The sequence below is a fragment of the Anolis sagrei genome, chromosome 2 (genome assembly GCF_037176765.1).
Source record: "Anolis sagrei isolate rAnoSag1 chromosome 2, rAnoSag1.mat, whole genome shotgun sequence".
NCBI classification, from domain to species: Eukaryota; Metazoa; Chordata; class Lepidosauria; order Squamata; family Dactyloidae; genus Anolis; species Anolis sagrei.
This window is the reverse complement of record NC_090022.1, coordinates 198,163,248-198,185,354: the sequence shown is the minus strand read 5'-3', so window position 1 is coordinate 198,185,354 and position 22,107 is coordinate 198,163,248. Positions and strand designations below refer to the sequence as shown.

The 22,107-nt window shown below is 48.6% G+C and overlaps 1 protein-coding gene across 3 annotated transcripts in view; it reads right to left on the bottom strand.

Annotated features, from left to right (window-relative positions):
* ATN1 (atrophin 1) overlaps nucleotides 1-22,107 on the bottom strand; it is a 60,296-nt gene that overhangs the window by 27,272 nt on the left and 10,917 nt on the right. Inside the window, exon 1 of one of the 3 annotated variants that reach the window (XM_060762599.2) lies at nucleotides 4,246-4,777. The exons of the other annotated variants lie outside the window; for them this stretch is intronic. The gene's annotated coding sequence lies outside the window, so the exon portion shown is untranslated. Of the gene's footprint in view, nucleotides 1-4,245; nucleotides 4,778-22,107 lie in introns of those variants that run through there. 3 annotated transcript variants of the gene reach the window in all.

Here is a 22,107-nt window from a genome sequence, read left to right as displayed (position 1 = left end):
GGGGGGGTGTATTTTTTTGAAGTGCGGGTAAGTGAAACCACAGATATTGAATCTGTGGACAAAGGGTTTATACTGTAATGCAGCGTAGTCAGAGATTTCAGCCACAAAATCCTCAGCCAGCAATCCACTATTACTACAGCCTTTCCCTCCCAACTATGGGTCTAGGTCAGTGTTTCTCAACCTGGGGGTTGGGACCCCTGGAGGGGTCGCGAAGGGGTGTCAGAGAGGTCGCCAAAGACCATCTGAAAACACAGTACTTTCTGTTGGTCATAAGGGTTCTGTGTGGGAAGTTTAGCCCAATTCTATTGTTGGTGGTGTTCAGAATGCTCTTTGAACTATAAATCCTAGCAACTTCAACTCCCAAATGTCAAGATCTGTTTTCCCCAAATTCCACCAGTGTTTGCATTTGGCCATGTTGAGTATTTGTGCCAAGTTTGGTCCAGATCTATCATTGTTTGAGTCCACAGTGCTCTCTAGATGTAGGTGAACTACAACTCCCAAACTCAAGGTCAATGCCCACCAAACCCTTCCAGTATTTTCTGTTTGCCATGTGAGTTCTGTGTGCCAAGTTTGGTTCAATTCCATTGTAGGTGAAGTACAGAAGACTTTTTGATTGTAGGTGTACCATAAATCCCAGCAATGACAACTCCCAAATGAAAAAATCAACCCCCCGCAACCCCACCAGTATTCAAATTTGGGTGTATCGGGTATTTGCGCCAAATGTGGTCCAGTGAATGAAAATCCATCCTGCGTATCAGATATTTACATGACGATTCATAACAGTAGCAAAATTATAGTTATGAAGTAGCAGTGAAAATCATTTTATGTTTGGGTGGTCACCACAACATGCAGAAATGTATTAAGGGGTTGCGGCATTAGGAAGGTTGAGAAACACTGGTCTAGGTTTTCTATAAGTGCGCCCAGACAATCACAGAATTCAAGAAGGCATCTGCTTCTCTGGACTTGCAGGTACAGCACATGTCGCAGTTAAAAGATAGCTTCTTTAATCAAGCCCTCGCTTAATGTTCTAGTGCAGCAATATCAAATTCATTTTCATTGAGGGCCACACCAGCCTTGTGGTTGTCATTCAAGGGCCATCGAATCAATCGATGGAGAATCAATCGATGGAGACAGAGGGCCAAGTATAAATATGTTTACAGTGTTTAGTGCTCTTTAGGTTTAGTGCTCTTTAGGTTATTCCACCAGTGTTTGCATTTGGCCATATTGAGTATTTGTGCCAAGTTTGGTCCAGATCTATAATTGTTTGAGTCCACAGTGCTCTCTAGATGTAGGTGAACTACAACTCCCAAACTCAAGGTCAATGCCCACCAAACCCTTCCAGTATTTTCTGTTTTTGAAACACTGGTCTAGGTTTTCTGTAAGTGCGCCCAGACAATCAGTTTGGGACGTTAGATGTTACAGAACTCCCATCACTTTTAATTATCCACCATGTGGAATTGGGATAATGGGAATGGCAACCCCACAGCACTTGTTGCTCTGAGTCTGGGGCAAGCTTAAAACCAGAGATCATATCCACATGCCTTCTATTTGAATCCAAACCCCACCATCCTGACTGAACAAAACACATTGCAGTTTTCCAGGTGTCACTGTATCACAATTTCCGGGAGGCCCTGCTCTCAGTCCTGCCTCCTTTGCAGACGCAACTGGTAGGGACGAGAGACAGGGCCTTCTCAGTGGTGGCTCCTTCTCTATGGAACTCCCTCCCCAAAGAAATTAGATCAGCGCCTTCCCTCTTGGCCTTCAGAATAAAAGCAACAACATGGCTGTGGAACCAAGCATTTGGACAGTAAGCAATACAAGGAACAAACAGGGATATGTACAATTGTTATTTGATATTAGAACAGTCTGGATTATGCTTTTGGATCATGTGATTTTAATGTTTATATTAATATGTTTTAACTCCATGTTTTAATGTTTAAATGTTATTACATGTTATGATTTAATTGACAGTTTTTATGTTATTGTTGTTTTTATGTTAGGTTTTCATATGTTTGTGAAGTATTGAATTTTGCCGTGAATATGTTGGAAACCGCTTTGAGTCCCTCTGGGGGAGAGAAAAGCGGTATATGAATGAAGTAAATAAATAAATAAACTCCCATCAGCTCTAGAGGTGTAGGAATGATGAGGAAGACAGGAGGTGTAGTCCAGCATATAATGACACTGGTGGGCGGACTTTGGGGCCCCTTCCACACAGCTGAATAAAATCTCAGATTTTCTGCTTTGAACTGGAATATATTTATTTATTCATTCATTTTGCATATTTGTATCCCATTCTCCTCACCCCTGGAAGGGGACTCAGGACGGCTTCACAACAGGCATTCATTCAATGCCAGCAACAGTAATAAATGATAAAAGCAATTAAAACATTAAAAAACATTGTTTAAATCACACAGGTCTGAAATCATAATCCAGGTCAGTCCATTGTCATTCACATAAATTAGGTCTCATTCTAAATTGCTGCTTCTACTGTTTGAATGCATGGTCCCATAACCAGGCTTTGAGTTTCATCCTAAAGGACAAGAGGGAGGGGGACAATCTAATGTCACTGGATAGAGTTCCACAGGCAAGGGGCCACCACTGAGAAAGCCCTGTCTCTTGTCTTCACCAGTCACGCTTGTGAGGATGGTGGGACCGAGAGCAAGGCCTCTCCTGTCGATCTTAGACTTTGCAATGGTTCATAGCAGAAGATACATTCAGACAGTGACTGGTCAAAGGACATTTAACCAAATACCAAATTTGCAAAATCTGTGTGGTTTTTTTTTCTTTTTTTCTTCTTTTTAATCTCTGTGTTTGTTTTGCTGTTAGAATTGTAATACAATGGTTGCTGATGACACGATAAATAAAGTGACTGTATGATAGTGTGGACTCAGGGCCCTTCCACACAGCCCCATATCCCAGAATATTAAGGCAGAAAATCCCACAATATCAGCTTTGAACTGGGTTATCTGAGTCCACGCTGCCATATATCCCAGGGCCCTTCCACATAGCCCTATATCCCAGAATATCAAGGGTGAATATCCCACAATATCAGCTTTGAACTGAGTTATCAGAGGCCCCTTCCACACAGCTGTATAAAATCCCACATCTGCTTTGAACTGGGTTATATGGCACGGTGGACTCAGATAACCCAGTCCAAAGCAGATAATGTGGGATTTTCTGCCTTGATATTCTGGGATATAGGGCTGTGTGGAAGGGACCTGGGTGAGATGACTGTGTGGAAGGGCCCTGGTATGGGTGTCCCAGCGGACCGAGGCCCTCCAAAGTACAACTGGACTCCGCGGGTACTCAACACCTAACTGGCTGGACAGTGAAGTAGGCTATTGGAGCAGGCAATCCAGGTCTATGTACTGTCACACAGGCCCATAGCCAGGATTTTGTTTCGGGGGGGAGGGGGGGGTTTGAGTCTGAATGAAAGAGGGCCTACCCTAGCAAACCTAGCAAACCCCAATACTCCATGCATATGGGATATATTGAGCATGGTGATCAGATCATGATATGAATAAACATAACAGTTTAAATAATGCACCAGTAAGGCCTTCTTGCGGACCACCATGAGAATTTCGGGGGGGGGGGGCTCAAGCCCCCCAAGCCCCCCCCCCCCGGCTACATGCCTGCTGTCACAGATATATAAACCCAAATTTCCTAGTTCCAACAGACATCACAACTTCTGAGAATGCTTGCTATAGATGCAAGCGAAGCGTCAGGAGAGAATGCTTCTAGAACATGGCCATATAGCCCGAAAAACCTACAACAACCCAGTCCTGGTCTAGGCTGGTCTAGGCGAGTCAAGAGCAAAGGTTGAGTGTACGACTGGCTCCCTTTCGGTTTTTGGAGGGACGAGAAGCAGCCCTTCTCTCCCTCAAACAGGAAAGCACTTCCGGGGGCGGCGGGGCCTGGAGGGACTGCACGGCACTCGCTTGCCTGGCCTGCCTGCCTGCCGCGGGAGTCTGATGCCCGGAGGCCTAGGGAGGGATGGAGGGCTGCTTTTTCTGCCGTGTTGGTGGTGCTGACGGCCATTGAGAGAGAGAGAGAGAGAGAGAGAGATGGGCGCGCGCTGGGCGGAAGCAGGGGGCGCCTCTTCAAAAGCGGGGGCGGCACTCAGCCCTGAGGGAATGAAAGGACACCCCCCCACACACACACATACACAAACTCTCCTTCCCTCTGAAGGAAGAGCGAGGACCAGGCGTAGGCCCGATCCAGGAGAGGGAGGGGCGCAAGACTCACCGAAAGGGGGCAGATAGTGAGGGAGGGGGTCCGTCCGTCCGTCTCTCTCCGGGGTGAGGCAGGGCGGCGGCGAGAAAGCGGGTCTCTCCGAGCGTCGTCTGTCGGCAGCGGCGCCCACCCGCTCGCCTACCTTTCCCTCAATCCTTCCTTCCTTCCCTCCGGGTCCCAGGCGCCTCCGCCGCGCGCCCGACGCCGAGCCCCCCCTCCTTTTCCCGAGGTGCCCAGCGCGCGCGAGCCTCCCTCTCCCTCTCTCCCTCCCTCGCTTTGGCAGCAGCAGCAACAGCGGAGGCGGCGACGTCGCCCTCTTTCTCTCTCCCCCCCCCCCTCTTCCTCCTCCTCAGGAGCGCGTCGATGGCTCCGCCCCTCAGCTCGCGACACGGAGGGGAGGTGCTGCCTCGAGGCACACAGAGAGGGTGTTATTCCTGAATCGTTTAGGACAGGAGAGGGAAGAGGAGGGAGGGGGGCGAAGATGAGGGTCTCTCTGCGCCTCTAACGAAGGGCCAGAAAGATCCCGGGAGGCTCCAGTGCGCAGGCGCAGTCTCGGGTGGCGAGGAGGGAGGGGGGCGTGTCACTGTGAGAGCGGTCCCCCCCCCACAACCACTAGGGTTCAAATCCAGTAGTTGTTGTGTTTGTGTTTGGGGAGGGGGGGGATACGTGCTTGACGACGCCTCCCTCATACAGGCCCTCATATAAATGTCTCTGAGGAGAGGAGGCTTCCCAAATGGGCGCGAGAGAGCGAGACTCTATAACTGCCAGTGCCTGCCTCCGGGAGCACGCGCTCCTGACAAGGCCGGGCGCGCGCCTTGACCATCCTCCCTCCCTCCAACTGCCTCCCCCTCCCTCCTTCAGATGCTCCTGACAAGCCATCCTCCTCATCTCTCCAACTGCCTCCCCCTCCCCTCAGATGTCAGAGCCGGGCGCGCGCCAGGGCCATCCTCCCTTTCGCTCGCTCAGATGCTCCTGACAAGGCCTGGCGCGCGCCAGAGCCATCCTCCTCATCCCTCCAACTGCCTCCCCCTCCCCTCAAATGACAGAGCCGGGCGCGCGCGCCAGGGCCATCCTCCCTTTCGCTCGCTCAGAGGCTACTGACAAGGCCGGGCGCGCGCCTTGGCCATCCTCCTGCTTGCCTGCCTCCCCCTCCCCTCAGAGGCTCCTGACAGGGCCGGGCGCGCGCCAGGGCCATCCTCCCTTTCGCTCCCCTCAGAGGCTCCTGACAAGGTTGGGGCGCGCGCCTCAGCCATCCTCCCTCCAACTGCCTCCCTCCCGCTCGCTCTCTCAGATGTTCCTGACTAGGCCGGGCGCGCGCCCCGCGTAATTCGCCCTCAGTCCCTTCGGGGAAATGGAGGGGAGGGGTATAAAAACTTATTATTGTTATTATTATTATTATTATTATTATTATTTATTAGCCACCCTCCTGCTCCTTTCCAACTGCCTCCCCCGCCCCTCAGATGCTGTCAAGGCCGGGCGCGCGCCAGGGCCATCCTCCTCCAACTCCCTCACATGTTCTTGACAAGGCCGGGGGGCGCGCCTTGGCCATCCTCCTGCTCCTTCCAACTGCCTCCCCCCTCCCTCCCTCTCTCCCCTCAGAGGGTCCTGACAAGGCCTGGCGCGCGCCAGAACTATCCTCCTCCTCCTGCGCGCGCTCGCCAGCGCGCGCTCTCCCCCGCTTTCCCTGCCATTTCTCCCCTCCCTCCCTCCCTGTACAAAGGAGAGAGATGCCTGGAGCTTTTCCCCCTCTTTTTTTTTCTGGCAACAAGGCAAGACTCGGGAGCAGCGGGCTCTGCTGTGTGAGGAGAAAGGAAGGAAGAAAGAGGCGGCATGGATCACCCTCCTGCAGGAACTGGATTCCGCAGCCCAAAAAGCGAGGGAAGAAAGAGAGGGAGGCAGTGAGCGAGCGAAGCCATTCCAGGGAGGATGGTTGCAAGGGCCCAATATATCTCTATTTATAATCTCTAATAGAGGATAGGGAACCATGGATCGCTTTCATAGTGGAAATTTTTGTGTGTGGCATCTATCAAATTAAGGTGTCCGATTGCGGAAGATCCCAACAAAGGATTCTCCCAGGCAGCAACTAGCCAGGCTTTGAAGCTGCAAGGCCATTAAATGCTCATCAAGGTAGCCATTAGCAACATTCACACTTGCCTTAAGCAGACAAGAGTTCTTTCTCCCGCCCTGGACATTCCACAGGTATATCAACCTCACTTGCCTGGTTTCCAACAGCCCTCTCAACCTCTAAGGATGCCTGCCATAGATGTGGGCAAAATGTCAGGAGAGAATGCTTCTGGAATATGGCCATACAGCTCAGAAAACTCACAGCAACCCAGTGATTCCAGCCATGAAAGCCTTCGACAACACATTTTAATGGATGTTTTAATCTATATATTATAACACTTGTTTTCACAGATTTTCATCAAGTGTCATTTGTAAACCATGCTTCAGACTCTCCATGTTTTAGACTTGTTTTTAGATATTAGTCCAATGTATATCTTGGGACTTTCTGCTCTTAATGTTTTGAACTTCCGGTTTTAACGTTTTAACCTTTCAGACTTCTGGTCTGAGACCATAATGACAATTCATTATAATGCAGATTGAACTGGATTATACAGCACAGCAGGGTAGACTCATAACCCAGTTCAGTGTAGTACATTCTGCATTACATGAGTCAACACTGACTATATAACGCAGTTCAAACGGCATTATATGACAGTGTAAATGGGGCCGGGAAGCAGAGAGCATTCGGCCTCGAATGTACTGAGACCTGCCCTCCAGGCTCAGGCTGTGTGTGTATAGGCTCTTCCCCAACAAATGTTTGCCCCCTTGGATCTTCTTCTGCACTCAAGTCAAGGAATAGAGCACTGGCTAGGAAAGAGGCTGCACTTGACAGCACCTTCAGTGGGGCTTAACAGTTTCCTTCAGGACAAAACAGAATTTTCACTTGTATGAAATAAGGCAAAAAGGGCAATGGAGGCAAAGGGGCACAAGTCGCCTGGTCTCTCTAACTCAGCCCTGATATCTCCTGAACCCATGGAGACAAAACCTCTTGCCTTTCCACAGATGTCATTCAATATATAGCCCAACTCTTCCCCCCACCCAAAAAATCGTGTGTATTTGTAGCACTGATTCAGGAAATTGCATTGGATAGGCTGCTTCAGCTCTAGTTTCTTAGATATGATTTAGATATGGCTATCCTGATTTTCTATGGCAAGCAGGTAGCAACTGGTAGGTAGCATCTCAAAAACTAGAGTGGATAGGGGGAAACAGGCACCATGTTTGGAATCAACTGGTCAAAAATACCCAGAAACAGGTCTAACATTTGAGGCACCAGTACAAGTTAAGATTTGTACTGTATTATGTTGTGAGCCACTTTGGGTCCCATTAGGGAGAAAAGCGGGATACAAATATTAAAAATATTATTATTATTATTATTATTATTATTATTATTTAGGTTTGTTCTTAAGTTGAATTTGTATGCAAGTCAGAATAAGTACGGAACAGGTGTAACTCCAACCATATAAATATAGATATAGCTTTGGATAGCATAGGGAAAGGTTAACACCCCTGTGGTGTTTGTTTTGCTGTCTGAGCCCCTGTTCAGAAGATTTTATCTTACTTTTTGTCCCTGTGATAACTGGATTTTGAAAAAAATGGCTTATTGAGGAAATGAGGATTGATGGTAAAGCTTCAGTTGAGACACCCTTTCCCATGACCACTCTTCTAGGAGTAAGTTTCCCTTCCTGGGTTAGATTTCTCTCACTTCTTGTTGTCTCTCCCCCCCCCCCCCTTTCTTAGCAGTGAGGCCCCTTCCACACAGCTTAATAAAATCCCACATTTTCTGCTTTGAACTGAGATATATGGCAGTGTGGACTCAGATATTCCAGTTCAAAGTGGATATTGTGGGTTATTCTGCCTTGATATTCTGGGGTATGTTGAGGCATTTGTAAATCAGATGTTTATAACTTGGGGACTGTCCATACTGGGAGTGGCTCCACTGTCTCTCTTTAGTGTAATTGCAGTATGAACACTTCTTTTCTTCACCAGAGATTTGGACTAGATTACTCTCAAAGGACCCTTCCACACAGCCCTATATTCCAGAATATCAAGGCAAAAAATCCCACATTAACAGAGTGTGGACTCAGATAACCCAGTTCAAAGCAGATGTTGTGGGATTTTCTGCCTTGATTTTCTGGGATATAGAGCTGTATGGAAGGGCCTCCCATGCTGTGACATTGATAGGAAACTTTTAGAATCATACATTTTAAAAGTTTAAAAGCCTGCTTGTTTCATGAGAAACTCACGGACTGCCTATATTGTAGCTGAAGTGCTTTTTCCAGATTATCATCTCTCCCAGACATTTTATTCTTGTCACTGCATTTGTAGGAGGCCACTCCTGGTGCAAGTGGTAAAATGTTTCCCATGTTATCATTGCTGTTAACTGCCCTCAAGTCAAAATCAACTTATGGCAGCTCCATGAGCAGAGACCTTCAAATCATCCTCTCTATCCTTAGCTGCCTAAAACAGACCAGGGTTGAGGAAAACGTGTTCTCTTTTCTCCAGTTTGGGGAGTTTCCTTCTGCTAATCATTGGGTTGAGCATATAAGTAAATGCACAATCTCAAAGATACAAAAAGAGGAGGAAAAAGGGAAGAATTAAATTGCAAGTTTTTTCAATAGTATAGGATAGCGATGTTCAACAGGTATCCATGAAACTCATTCAGTCAATTCTACATGCTTGTCACTGAAAAGCAATATACTGGTTCGAACAAAAAATAATAATTTTGAAGATGACACTGTGCTAATACAACACTGGTAGCTGAATGCTTTAAAAAAGCAATAATAACCCAAAAACAAGTTCTTTCTGGAGAGAAGATGCCAAGGAGTCAAATGGTTATCCCAATTGCCAAAAAAGTGCCTATCTGGAAAGATGCAATGAAGGCCTACGGAGTAAAGTGCAACTTCTCCTGGTGAAACATAAAGAAGGCAGATCCCAAAGGGAAACAGCTGAACAAGATTTGATCAAGAGATTGTTGAGAGCTGAATACAGACAAATGTTTCTTATCTCACCACATACATGTATGTTCACCAGTTTATCTATGTTTGTCTGTGTTATCACCTAGCTCACATTTGTTTGATTACCATTGCTTAAGCCTTTTTCTCTGCATGTGCTTTTTGTATTTCTAGTCCCACTGGCTCTACCATCTCTGTTAATTCCTGGGTTGAACAACACATGTAATAATTTCCTTGTCTATGTTAAGATGCCCTTCCCACTTTAAAGATTATTGTGCAATTGCTAAGAAAAATGCCTGCAGATACTTTTTTTTAATTTCATCCCCAGAGCATTCATCCCTATCCTGTGCTCATCATACAGTAGCTGTCATTCGTTCAACTAAGAAAGTGGCCTAAGAAGAGCTTGTGCGAATACGGTGTATTTAATGGACAAAGATGCCACATGTCTGTTTGATGATCTTTTAGGTTATTGTAAGAAAGAGGAAGGATGTTTTTTAAACTCCTGGGGGCTTTGGTCCAGTGAAGTTTAGAGCACACATCTCCCCAATGGCATAGATTGCATAGCTGCTGGTCACAGCCTGATTTAGCACTGCCTCTGCAAATAATACCTTTATTTGGTCTGTAAGTAGGTGGGCTCTACCCATGTAGCAGATTGAAGACTGCCTAAATGGCCTCCCTCTACCCCTCTCTTGGCATTTTGGCTGACGATCATTTTTAATCATGTCAGAAACAATATGAGAAACTGCAAGTCATTTCTGGTGTGAGAGAATTGGCCGTCTGCAAGGACATTGCCCAGGGGACACCCAGATGTTTTACCAGCTTCTGCAAGGGAAGCTGGAGCTGACAGGCAGGAGCTCACGTTGTCTTAAGAATTTAAAGCACTGACCTTCAGGTCAGCAGGCATAAGGATTTAACCCATTGTGCCATCCCGGCTCTTTGGCTGACAATGATGGTCATAGACTAACAGACCTATGGGACTTTCAATTTTGAAAGGTTGTAGCATAATCTTGAAGAGGTTAGAAGGACTGGCACTTTAAATGGAAGAGACAGACCATTTGAAGAGAACAAAAACTCTGTACATTCAGTCCTGCACCCCCATCAAAGTGAAAAACTGCAAATAAAAAATGCTACCTATGAACCATCTAGGTCCCTAAGATCGTCTGGAGAGGCCCTGCTCTCGGTCCCACCTCCTTCGCAGATGCAACTGGTGAGAACGAGAGACAGGGCCTTCTCAGTGGTGGCCCTCTCTAGAGATATCAGATCGGCCCCCTCCTTCACATTTCGAAAAAGAGTTAAAACCTGGCTCTTTGAGCAAGCATTGGCAGATGCAATGTAACAGGCTAAATTAGATCCATGGAATGGTTGGACGATGCGACTGGAAAATGATTTTAGTAATGAGACACTGAGGACTTGTTTCATTGGTTTTATTGTTTTTATATGGTTTATATTATATGTTAATGTTTTAACTATATTTTATGTTGTTGGGGGCATTGAGTTATGCCAATTGTAAACCGCCTTGAGTCGCCTTCAGGCTGAGAAAGGTGGTATATAAATATGGTAAATAAATACATAAATACTTTTTTAAAGATTTTTACATTTTCCAGAAATTCCTAGAGAGAATATTTTAATCAAATACATGATTAGTCAATTCACACTAATAATCTCTAGATCCCCCAGTGTGTTCTGTGGTGAAATTAGGGTAGAAGTCAATCATAGAAATACACTGGAGGACCCAGACATTCCTAGAGAGGATATTTAAATCCATGAATAATCAAATCCGCAAAAGTAAAACTTGCAAATATGGAGTTGAAAACTGAACAGTCAGAAGCAGGCTAGACACCCTCCCCCTCTCTGGGACAGTTATTTTACTTCAGGAAAACAGTCTTTCATATTTTCCAGTCTGATGGATGATGCTCTGATGAAATGGCACACAGATGATATTGTTTATTATTTATTTATTTATTTATTTGATGCACTTATTAACCGCCATTCTCAGCCCATAAGGGCGACTCATGGCGGTGTACAGTACACATAAAAGACAATTACAAAAAAGCCAGTTTCAACAACATATAAACTATACAACAATTACAGACTACACTAAAAATCCGCTTCGTCTCTTAGTGGAATCATAGCCAGTCTCATATTCCTTGTTCCATTCCAGTTCTCATTACCGTATTGTATAGCACTTAATTAAATGCCCTCTCGAACAGCCATGTCTTAAGGCTTTTTCGAAAGGACATGAGGGAAGGCGCCTGTCTGATGTGTGCAGGGAGAGTGTTCCACAGCCGGGGGGCCACCACCGAGAAGGCCCTCTCCCTCGTCCCCGCCAGCCGTGCCTGTGAGGCAGGCGGGATCGAGAGCAGGGCCTCCCCAGACGATCTCAAGGTCCTCGTGGGCTCGTAGGCCAAGATGCGGTCGGAAAGGTATTTTGGGCCGGAACCGTTTAGGGCTTTGTAGGCCAAAACCAGCACCTTGAATTGGGTCCGGTAGCAAATCGGCAGCCAGTGGAGCTGGGACAACAAGGGCGTTGTGTGCTCCCTGCCACCCGCTCCAGTTAGTAACATGGCTGCCGCGCGCTGAACCAGCTGAAGCTTCCGGGCCGTCTTCAAGGGCAGCCCCACGTAGAGAGCGTTGCAGTAGTCCAGGCGGGATGTGACAAGAGCGTGTACCACCGTGGCCAAGTCAGACTTCCCGAGATACGGGCGCAGCTGGCGCACGAGCCTGAGCTGTGCAAATGCTCCCCTGGTCACCGCTGAAACCTGGGGGTCCAGGCTCAACGATGAGTCCAGGGTCACACCCAAGCTGCGAACCTGCGCCTTCAAGGGGAGTGCGACCCCGTCCAGCACAGGCTGTAACCCTATACCCCGTTCGGCCTTGCGACTGACCAGGAGTACCTCTGTCTTGTCTGGATTTAGTTTCAGTTTGTTCGCCCTCATCCAGACCGTTACAGCGGCCAGGCACCGGTTCAGGACCTCGACAGCCTCCTTAGTAGCAGGTGGGAAGGAGTGACAGAGTTGGACATCATCTGCGTACAGATGACACCGCACCCAAAACTCCGGATGATCTCACCCAGCGGCTTCATGTAGATATTAAACAGCATGGGGGACAGTATGGAACCCTGTGGCACCCCACAAGTCAAAGGTTGTGGTGCGGAACAGGAGTCCCCCAATAACACCTTCTGGGTGCGGCCCTCTAGAAATGACTGGAGCCACTGCAGAGCAGTGCCCCCAAGACCCATTTCCGCAAGGCGCCCCAGAAGGATACCGTGGTCGACGGTATCGAAGGCCGCTGAGAGGTCCAGGAGCACCAACAGGGACACACTCCCCCTGTCTAGCTCCCAGCGCAGATCATCCACTAAGGCGACCAAGACCGTCTCGGTACCATGCCCCGGTCTGAAACCAGACTGTGCCGGATCCAGATAATCCGTGTCTCTCAAGAATACCTGGAGTTGTGAGGCCACCACGCTTTCCATGACTTTGCCCAAGAAGGGGAGATTGGAAACAGGCCGAAAGTTGTCTAATTTAGTGGGGTCCAGTGATGGCTTCTTCAACAGCGGCTTTATGATAGCCTGTTTTAGGCTCGCTGGAATCTTGCCTTCCCGAAGGGAGGCATTCACCACCACTGTTACCCACTCAGCCAATCCCCCTCTGGCCTCCCTCAGAAGCCAGGATGGGCAGGGGTCTAGGATGGACGTGGTGGACCTCATTCCTCCAAGTATCTTGTCCACATCCTCGGGTTTCACAAACTGAAAAGAATCCATCAAAATAGGACAAGCAGGTGCTCTTGTTACATTCTCGGAGTCTGCATCTAACGCGGCGTCCAGCCCAGAACGGATCAAGGCGACTTTGTCTGCAAAGAACCGAGCAAATGCTTCACAGCGCGCGACCGAATTGTCAGGGCTCCCACCTGCAGTGGTGGGAGTTAAAAGACCTCTGACAATCCGAAACAACTCCGCCGGACGGTTCTTTGCAGACGCAATAGTGGCCGCAAAGAAAGTTTTCTTTGCGGCCTTTATTGCCGCGGTATATGCCCTAAGAAAGGACACAAACCGTGCTCGGTTTGACTCGCTCGGATCCGAACGCCACACGCTCTCTAGTTCCCTCTTCCTTCGCTTCATCACTGCCAGCTCCTCAGTAAACCAAGGGGCTGGTTTAGCTCGGCTACTTGAGAGGGGACGTTCCGGAGCAATCATGTCAATAGCCCTGGCCATCTCCCCATTCCAGAGAGCCACCAAGGCTTCGACATGGTCACCTACAGAGGTGGCGGGAAAATCCCCAAGAGCCGTCAGGAATCCGTTCGGATCCATCAGCCTCCTGGGGCGGACCATCTTAATAGGTCCTCCACCTTTGCAGAGGTTAGGGGGCGCAGTGAGCCTAAATCTGATCAGGAAGTGGTCGGTCCATGGCAACGGAGAGATGGACAGCTCCTCCACACCGCCACCCTGTTCCCATCCCTAGCAGAAAACCAAATCCAATGTGTGTCCAGCACAGTGGGTGGGGCCAGATATTTGTTGGGACAGCCCCATGGTTGCCATGGCAGACATGAAGTCCTGAGCCGCACCTGTGAGGGTCGCCTCGGCATGGATGTTGAAGTCTCCCAGCACAAGGAGCTGTTGAGACTTCAACGCCAGGCTCGAGACCACGCCCGCTAGCTCAGGTAGGGAGACTGTAGTGCAGCGAGGTGGACGGTACACTAACAGAATCCCTATTCTGTCCCGGTCACCCACCCTCAGGTAGACGCTTTCAAAATTTGCGGTCTGCGGGATGGGGCACCTGGTCAGATGGATGGAATCTCTATAGACAACTGCGACCCCGCCTCCCCGCCCTCCGGATCTCGGTTGGTGCTGCACGGAGAAGCCCAGAGGACAAAGCTGGGTCAGATTTACTCCTCCAGCTTCATCCAACCAGGTCTCCGTGATGCACGCCAGATCTGCCCGCTCGTCCAGGATTAGGTCCTGGATCCAGGTCGTTTTTGCGTTGACAGATCTGGCGTTCAACAGCACCACCTTCAGTCCAGAGGGTCCGCTCACCTGGTTACACCAATTTACCTTAGGAGACCGAGTTGGAATTGTTAATGTTTTGGATAAATGGTCCGAATTTGGCCGAATTTGAGGTCTCCTTTTCCCGCATCTCCTCCTTCCCACCACGACCTCTATGGGGGCCCCTCGGCTAGTGGAACACCTCCCCTCCTCCATGCCGCAGTTCCTGACCAGGGTCTTAATCTCTATTTCATCAGATGTTTGAAATGTTGACGTTTTTTCTTGCCAATTACTTTGGTCTTCTTTGTCCCCCCTCCCCTCCTCATTGTTCTTCACAGGCTCCAGCCCACTTCCTCCCCTGCTTCTTCCACCAGTCAATAGTATCAGAGACAGTATACATAGGAGGGTGGGGGACCACATGGATGGGAACAATACACTTCGGTAGATGGTAAATACAGATGGTAAACGTTCAACCGCAAAATAGGGTGGTCCCTAGAGTGCTAGAGTCTTAAGTGCAACAGTAGTAACAGTAGCAAAATCCACGGCTACAAGGGTAGTTCTTAAAGTGCAGGAACTTAAAGTGCGACAAGATATTAAAGTGCAACAAGCCCAAAACTTGGCCCTCAATGCTACTAAAGTGCGGCAGGAGGACTCGGGGAAGGGACAAAGTGCAAAAACAGTAGGCGACAGAGGCAGGCGCCTTTAAAGTGCTATGTTATGCTCTTATTATCACATTAGCAGCAAGTTAGGATGGAACTATAACGTTCGATGTTAGCAATATGTAAACACAGTAAACAAGAGATTGACAGTTGGCACAAGTGCTATGATTCAGATGTAAAACAGACGATTGATGTAAGATAGCGGATGGACCTCCGGAGGTGGTCGACACGGTGGCGGTCGGCCCAGTTGGTCTCTATCCGGTTAAATTGCGCACGCAACACACTGTCGGTCTACACAAAAAGCGGTTTACACCACTAGGTCTATACAAATCGGTCAGCGCACAATCGAACAACACAATGGTCTATAGTGGTCTACACAATGGACTACACAGCAACACAGTGAGGTTGAGAAGAGAGAGGTATCCGCCGCTTTCCCGATGGCGAGGGCCAGATGGAGGAACAGTGGGCCTAGATGGAATAGGCGAGGATGGAAAAGCCTAGTTGGCCCAGCGGCAAGGGAGGGGGACGATCAAGCCCAGATAGAAGGGCCGCAGGACCGAGCCACGCGGCAAGGAATCAAACAGCGCGGCAAGATGGCGTCTCCTCCGTCTCCTCCTCCTCCGAGCAGCGCTGCAAGGATGGCGGCCGCAGCTGTTTTCCCTTCAGCTAGGTTCGGCGGCTGCGGACCAGATGGTGACCTAGGCGATGGCGGGGCCCAGGTCGAACAGCACTAGCAGCACAAGCAGCACAGCAGCTCGCTCCAGCAGCCGACGAGTCCTCGCCGGCAGCTGATATAACCCTCGCCGGGGGGTCCACAGCGCTGGATCTCCTACCAGGGGGAAGACAGCCGCGGCGTGTCCCTCGTAGTACGTCTCCCTCTTGGCGTGTTTCCTCCTCAGCTGCAGCAACAGTTGCAGCAACAGCGGCGGGCCTAGGCAGGCAGCCTGGCAGCCGCAGCAGATCCCACCCGGCACGGCCCGGCTCGGCCAGCCGGCCGGCAGCTGCAACCCAAGCCCCGAGGCCGGCTGAGTCCTTGTCGAAGGGGCCCGGGGCCTTTCCACCGGGGGGGGGAGGGCAGCCGCGGCGCGTCCCTCGCGGCGTCCCCCCCGCGGCGCGTCTCTCCACCGCCGCAGCCGCAGCAGCCCCGGCAGCAGGCAAGATGGCGGCCGCGATGGGACCCATGCCGAGCCAACCAGCCGGCGGCAGCGGCCAGGCCCAGGTGACGGCGGCGGCAGCGGGACCCAACACCGGGCAGTTCTCAAGAGTTCGACAAGGCAGCCCACCAGCCAGAGGGCCAGCAGCGGTGGTAGGTTTTCTCCTTAGGGAGAGCCAGCCGTGATTGTAATGGCGGCGCTCCCTTCTTCGCTTCCTACCTTCGCCTCTCGGCCTCCTCTTCTCGGCGCCTTGTTTCTTTTCGGGCTCTTTTCGGGCTCAACGCCTCGCTTCTGGTGCCGGTCTCACTCTCCCCCAGTCTTGATGGTCAGGAGGGGGGGGATTCCTAGGATTCCCTAGGATTCTGTGCTTTCGATTAGCGCAGCTCAGCATTGCCGCTGCTGGCCGCCATCACCGGAACCGGAAAAGAAGGTTCCTTGTCAGTTTCTGACAGGTAGAATGCTGCAAGCCTTTGCTAAGGATAGATGTAGTGCATGAGCACTGCAGTGGATGTAGACAGCCATTGTATAGTTCTGTGATATAATATGGCCGCTCATATTAGCAGCACTATAACCATGTCCACACAAATATTGCAAGTTCAGCCCAATTTTCCAGTGTTTTCAAAAACATGTCTAAAACTCTTCCACCTGTTGTATCACTTATCTTACAAAGCCTATAAAGTCTTCTCTTATTCCTGCAGCTTCAACATCAATTTACTTTACCAAGAGTGATAACTGTTCTAAAGTACTCACATCCAAAGTTTAATCTGCCAAAACAGAGAAACATTGTGATGCAGTGCATCTTTCAACGATTATTTTTTACTATGTTGTTATCACAAATGAATCCAGATTATCTGGTTTGAACTGGATTATATGAGTTTACACTGCCATATACTCCAGTCTCTGAATCCAGATTATCCATTTTGAACTGGATTATATGAGTATACATTGCCATATAATCCCGTTCAAAGCAGATAATCTGGATTCAGAAAGCAGATGATATGGCTGTGTAGAAAGGGCTTCACATAACCCAGTTCAATGTGGTTCAATCTGCATGATATGAGTCAACAGTGACCATTATAATGCAGTTCAAACTGGATTATATGGTCATGTAGATGGGGCCTCATATAATCCAGCTCAACATGGTTCAATTTGCATTAGATGAGTCAACATTGACCATTATGATGCAGTTCTAAATGGATTATGTGGCCCCGTGTCGATGAGACCTTATATAACCCACTTCAATGTGGTTTGATTATCATTAGAGAAATCTACACTGATCATTATAAGCAGAATTATATAGCCGTGTACATGGGGCCTCATATAATCCAGTTCAACGTGGTTCAATTTGCATGAGAAGAGTCGATACTGACCATTATAATGCACTTCAAACTGCACTTCAAACTAATGCCTCAAAGCCAACCTTAAAATCTCAAGGGCATCCCTGGCCCTTGAGTGCTCCAGCTGGAGGTCAGCTGTGACCAGCAGTGCTACAGAATTCAAGGAGGCACGAGTGGAGGGCGAAAGAGAGAAATGTGCCAGGAGGAAGGTGCGTCAAGCCAACCCCGACCAGGACAGCCTTCTACCTGGAAACCAATGCCCTCACTGTGGGAGAAGATGCGGGTCAAGAATAGGGCTCCACAGCCACCTGCGAACCCACAAGGAAACGCATAATGGAAGACCATCTTACTCGTCCAACGAGGGATTGCCTAAGTAAGTACTTCAAACTGGATTATTAGATGGGGGCTCATATAAACCAGTTCAATGTGGTTCAATTTGCATGAGAGAAGTAGATACTGACCATTATAATGCAGTTCTAACTGGACTATATGGCCGTGTACATGGGGCCTCATATAATCCAGTGCAATGTGGTTCAATTTGCATAAAATGAGTTGACATTGACCATTATAATGCCATTCAAACAGGATTATATGGTCGAGTCAATGAGGCCTCATATAATCCAGTTCAAAGTGGTTCGATCTGCATAAGAGAAGTCTACACTGACCATTACATAATGACAGAGAGCGGCCCGCTCTCTGTCATTATGTTTGGTTTCTATGTTTTGTGTATATTGTTTATAGGCTTTGATGTTTTATACTTTATTGTTATATTGTTTATTTTACTGCAATTTGTATTTTTGTATTGTAATTTGTTGTTCAGGCTTGGCCCCATGTAAGCCGCTCCGAGGCCCCGTTGGGGAAGATGGTGGCAGGTTATAAATACAGTTTATTATTATTATTATTAGATTATTAGATTTGTGTGTGTGTGTGTCAGAAGCGACTTGAGAAACTGCAAATCGCTTCTAGTGTGAGAGAATTGGCCGTCTGCAAGGACGTTGCCTAGAGGACGGCGGGATCCTTGCGGGAGGCTTCACTCATGTCCCCGCATGGGGAGCTGGAGCTGACAGAGGGAGCTCACCAGTGCTCTAACAGGATTCGAATCCATGACCTGTCGGTCTTCAGTCCTGCTGGCACAAGGGTTCAACCCACTGCACCACGGGAGGGGGGAGGCTCCAATAAACAGGCCTTTTTCCATCTACGACAAGCGAGGCAACTGGCACCCTACCTATCTGACGAGGCTCTGGTAACTGTCATCCATGCCACAGTCATGTCTAGGCTGGACTATTGCAACGCCCTGTATGTGGGCCTTCTGATGTCTACGACCCGAAAGCTTTGTATTGTTCAGAATGCGGCAGCCAGATTACTCACAAGAACGCCCATGAAATGCCATATAACACCAGTGCTGCAACATTTACATTGGCTTCCAACTGAGTACCGTGGCCTGTATAAGATGCTAGTTCTGACCTTTAAAACTTTTTACGGCCAGGGTCCATCGTACCTTAGGGACCACCTCTCCTCCCATCATTGGAGGTCGCAACGACCAGCCCAATGTGACTTACTCCATATACCAGGTCCTAATAATAATAATAATAATAATAATAATAATAATAATAATAATAGAGAAGTGCACTTGGAAAGGACCAGACACAGGGCTTTTTCTATTTCTGCCCCTGCCTTGTGGAATTCCTTGCCTCCCTACATGAGAGCCATGTGTGACTTAGGGCCTTTTACTCTCGCACTTAAGACCTGGCTTTTTACTAGAGCATTCGATCTCTGTTGATTTTTAATTTTTGCATGTATGTATTTTATTTTTTATAATTTAGCTGTAAATCGCCTCAAGCATTCTTGGATGGAGGGCGATTAATAAGTTATTAAATGATGAATAATATTAATAATAATATTAATAATAATAATAATAATAATCTTTATTTATACCCCGCCACCACCTCCCCAATGGGGACTCGGGGCGGCTATGTACATGGGGCCTTGCTTCTCAGGGGAGAGAGCGCCCCCTCTTGGAGCCGCTGCGCCAATGCGGGGCCTGCCTGACGTTTTGCCTTCAGCATCCTTGGCTCCGGCTTTCCTTCTGCAGCGGCTCCTGCTCCGGAATCCATCCGGTGAATCCACGCCGGGTCTTGGCTCTCGCCGGCCTGCGACTCATCAACATGCAGAGCCTTGCCTGAAGGATTACACCAACCGCACACACTTCTCTCTCACTCTCTCTCTCCCCGTCTTTCCCTCCAGGAGCCATCCCCTCCCCCCTCCCGTTTTTCTCCCTGTTGCCAGGCAACCGCACAAAGGGAGAGGAGTAGTGCGGAGGCCAAGAAAGGGCCCTCAGCCCCAGCGAGGAGGGAAGGATGGATGGGTGGACGGACGGAGGGGAATGTAGCGCAACCCCTCGGAGCCTCTGTACCTGGGAAGCCCAAGGAGAGGAAGGGGAAGGGCTGGGATCACATTCTGCACAAAGAGCAGGGAGAAGAAAACAACAAGGGAGGGAGCAGGACGGGAAGGAAATGGACAAATAGGGGGGGGAAAATGGCGGCGAGGGAAAGGCTCCCTTGTCAGGCTCATGTGGAAGGAGCTACACTTCTGCAACGAGGAATTTAGTTGGACTTCTGCACTACACACTCCAGTATGACGCCTCTATTTACACTGCCATATATCTAATGCAGTTTTAACTCAATTGAAGTGCATTATATGGCAGTGTAGATGGGACCTAGGCCTACATGTCATTCTAATATGATAATCCTAGAATAGGAAGGGAGGCCAAGGACTGTCCCAGACCTGGGCCAATTTAGGCCCTCCAGATGCTTTGGACTTCAACTCCCACCATTCCTGACAGCCTCAGGCCCCATCCTTTCCCCCCTCAGCCCCCTCGGCCTGAGGCTGTCAGGAATGGTGGGTGTTCTGTCGTGCATTGGGCCTGTAAATAGTTGTCTTTAGAACAGGACATGCAACCTCTGCCCTACGGGAAGCCAGGAGGCCCAAAGAGAAGTTCTCAGAGGTTTCCACCACAAACAGTCTTTAGATGGTTTGAGAAGTACAACAAAGCCTTTTATTAATGCTTCAGTAAAGTTAAGTAAATGATTCCAAGCTTTTGGGCAACTGGTGAATTCCTAAACTTGCCCACGAAGGACAGGCAACTGTCTTCAATAACTTCTTTAAAGGAAAAGCCCCTTTTTAACTTGTCCCAGGCTGACTGAAACTTAAACCTAACTGATGTGGGCACCACTACCGGCTTGAACTGTGTCTCAGAGCACCGAGTGGACCTACCAGCATGGCCTGTAGTCTCTTCAGCTGGAGTTCTTTGATCTTTAGGTCAGTTTCCCTGGAAAGTCTTTGGAGACTCTTTTCCTTCTGTTTCTGTTGGAATTTCTGTAACCCTGGAAATTCTTTCCCTGGAAATTCTTAAAGGTTGAAGCTTTTGTACAGGGGATGTTAACACACGTCCTGTACACTGGCTAACCTAGCTGAGACTAACTAAAAATGGCTCCCTTCCCTTCCCAATTGCCCTGAGCAAGGGGCGGGACCAAAACTTAATGATGATGGACAGGTGGCTTGCCCTATAACTGCATCCAAAAGAAGCCACCTATCTGCAGAGTCCCTGAAACCTAGGACTGCAAACAAACATTTAATGTAAAGCAAACAAAATTGGAGCTCCTGGTACAGCTGTACCAGAACAGTGGGAGTTGAAGTCCAAAGCACCTGGAGGGCCCAAGTTTGCCCATTGCCTGGACTATCCAGTCTAACCCCATTCTGCCATACAGGAACACACAATCCAGTGTTTCTCAACCTTCCTAATGCCGTTCCTCATGTTGTGATGACCCCCAACCATAAAGCTATTTTCGTTGCTACTTCATAAGTCTAATATTGCTACTGTAATGTAAATATCTGATATGCAGGATGTATTTTCATTCACTGGACCAAATTTGGCACAAATACCCGATACAACCAAATTTGAGTACTGGTGCAGTGGGGGGGGGGGGGGAGTGGAAATAATCTATCGGACAGATGGCAAGCTGTTTAACTTCGGCCGACTGAAAGCCAAAACCAAGGTTACAACAACATCTGTTATAGAACTCCAGTATGCTGATGACAATGTCATCTGTGTGCATTCAGAAGAAAACCTACAAGCCACTCTAAACGCCTTCACAGAAGCCTGTTATTGAACATCGAGAAAACCAAAGTACGTTTTCAGCAGTCACCAGTGAATCCCTCTCCAATGCCAGAAAAACAGCTTAATGGTGTGATATTAGAAAATGTTGACCATTTCGCTACCTTGGCAGCCACCTCTCCACCAAAGTCAACATCGACACTGAAATACAACACCGCCTGAGCTCTGCGAGTGCAGCATTTTTCCGAATGAAGCACAGAGTGTTTGAGGATCAGGACATCCGTAGGGATACCAAGGTGCTTGTTTATAAAGCTATTGTCCTCCCAACCCTGCTATATGCCTGCGAGACGTGGACTGTCTACAGATGTCACATGCAACTCCTAGAATGATTCCATCAGCATTGCCTCTGGAAAATCCTACAAATCTCTTGGGAAGACAGGCGGACAAACGTCAGCGTGCTGGAAGAAGCAAAGACCACCAGCACTGAAGCGATGGTCCTCCACCATCAACTCCGCTGGACCGGCCATGTTGTCTGGATGCCCGACCACCATCCAAAAGTAGTTACTCTACTCCGAACTCAAGAATGGAAAACGGAATGTTGGTGGGCAGGAAAAGAG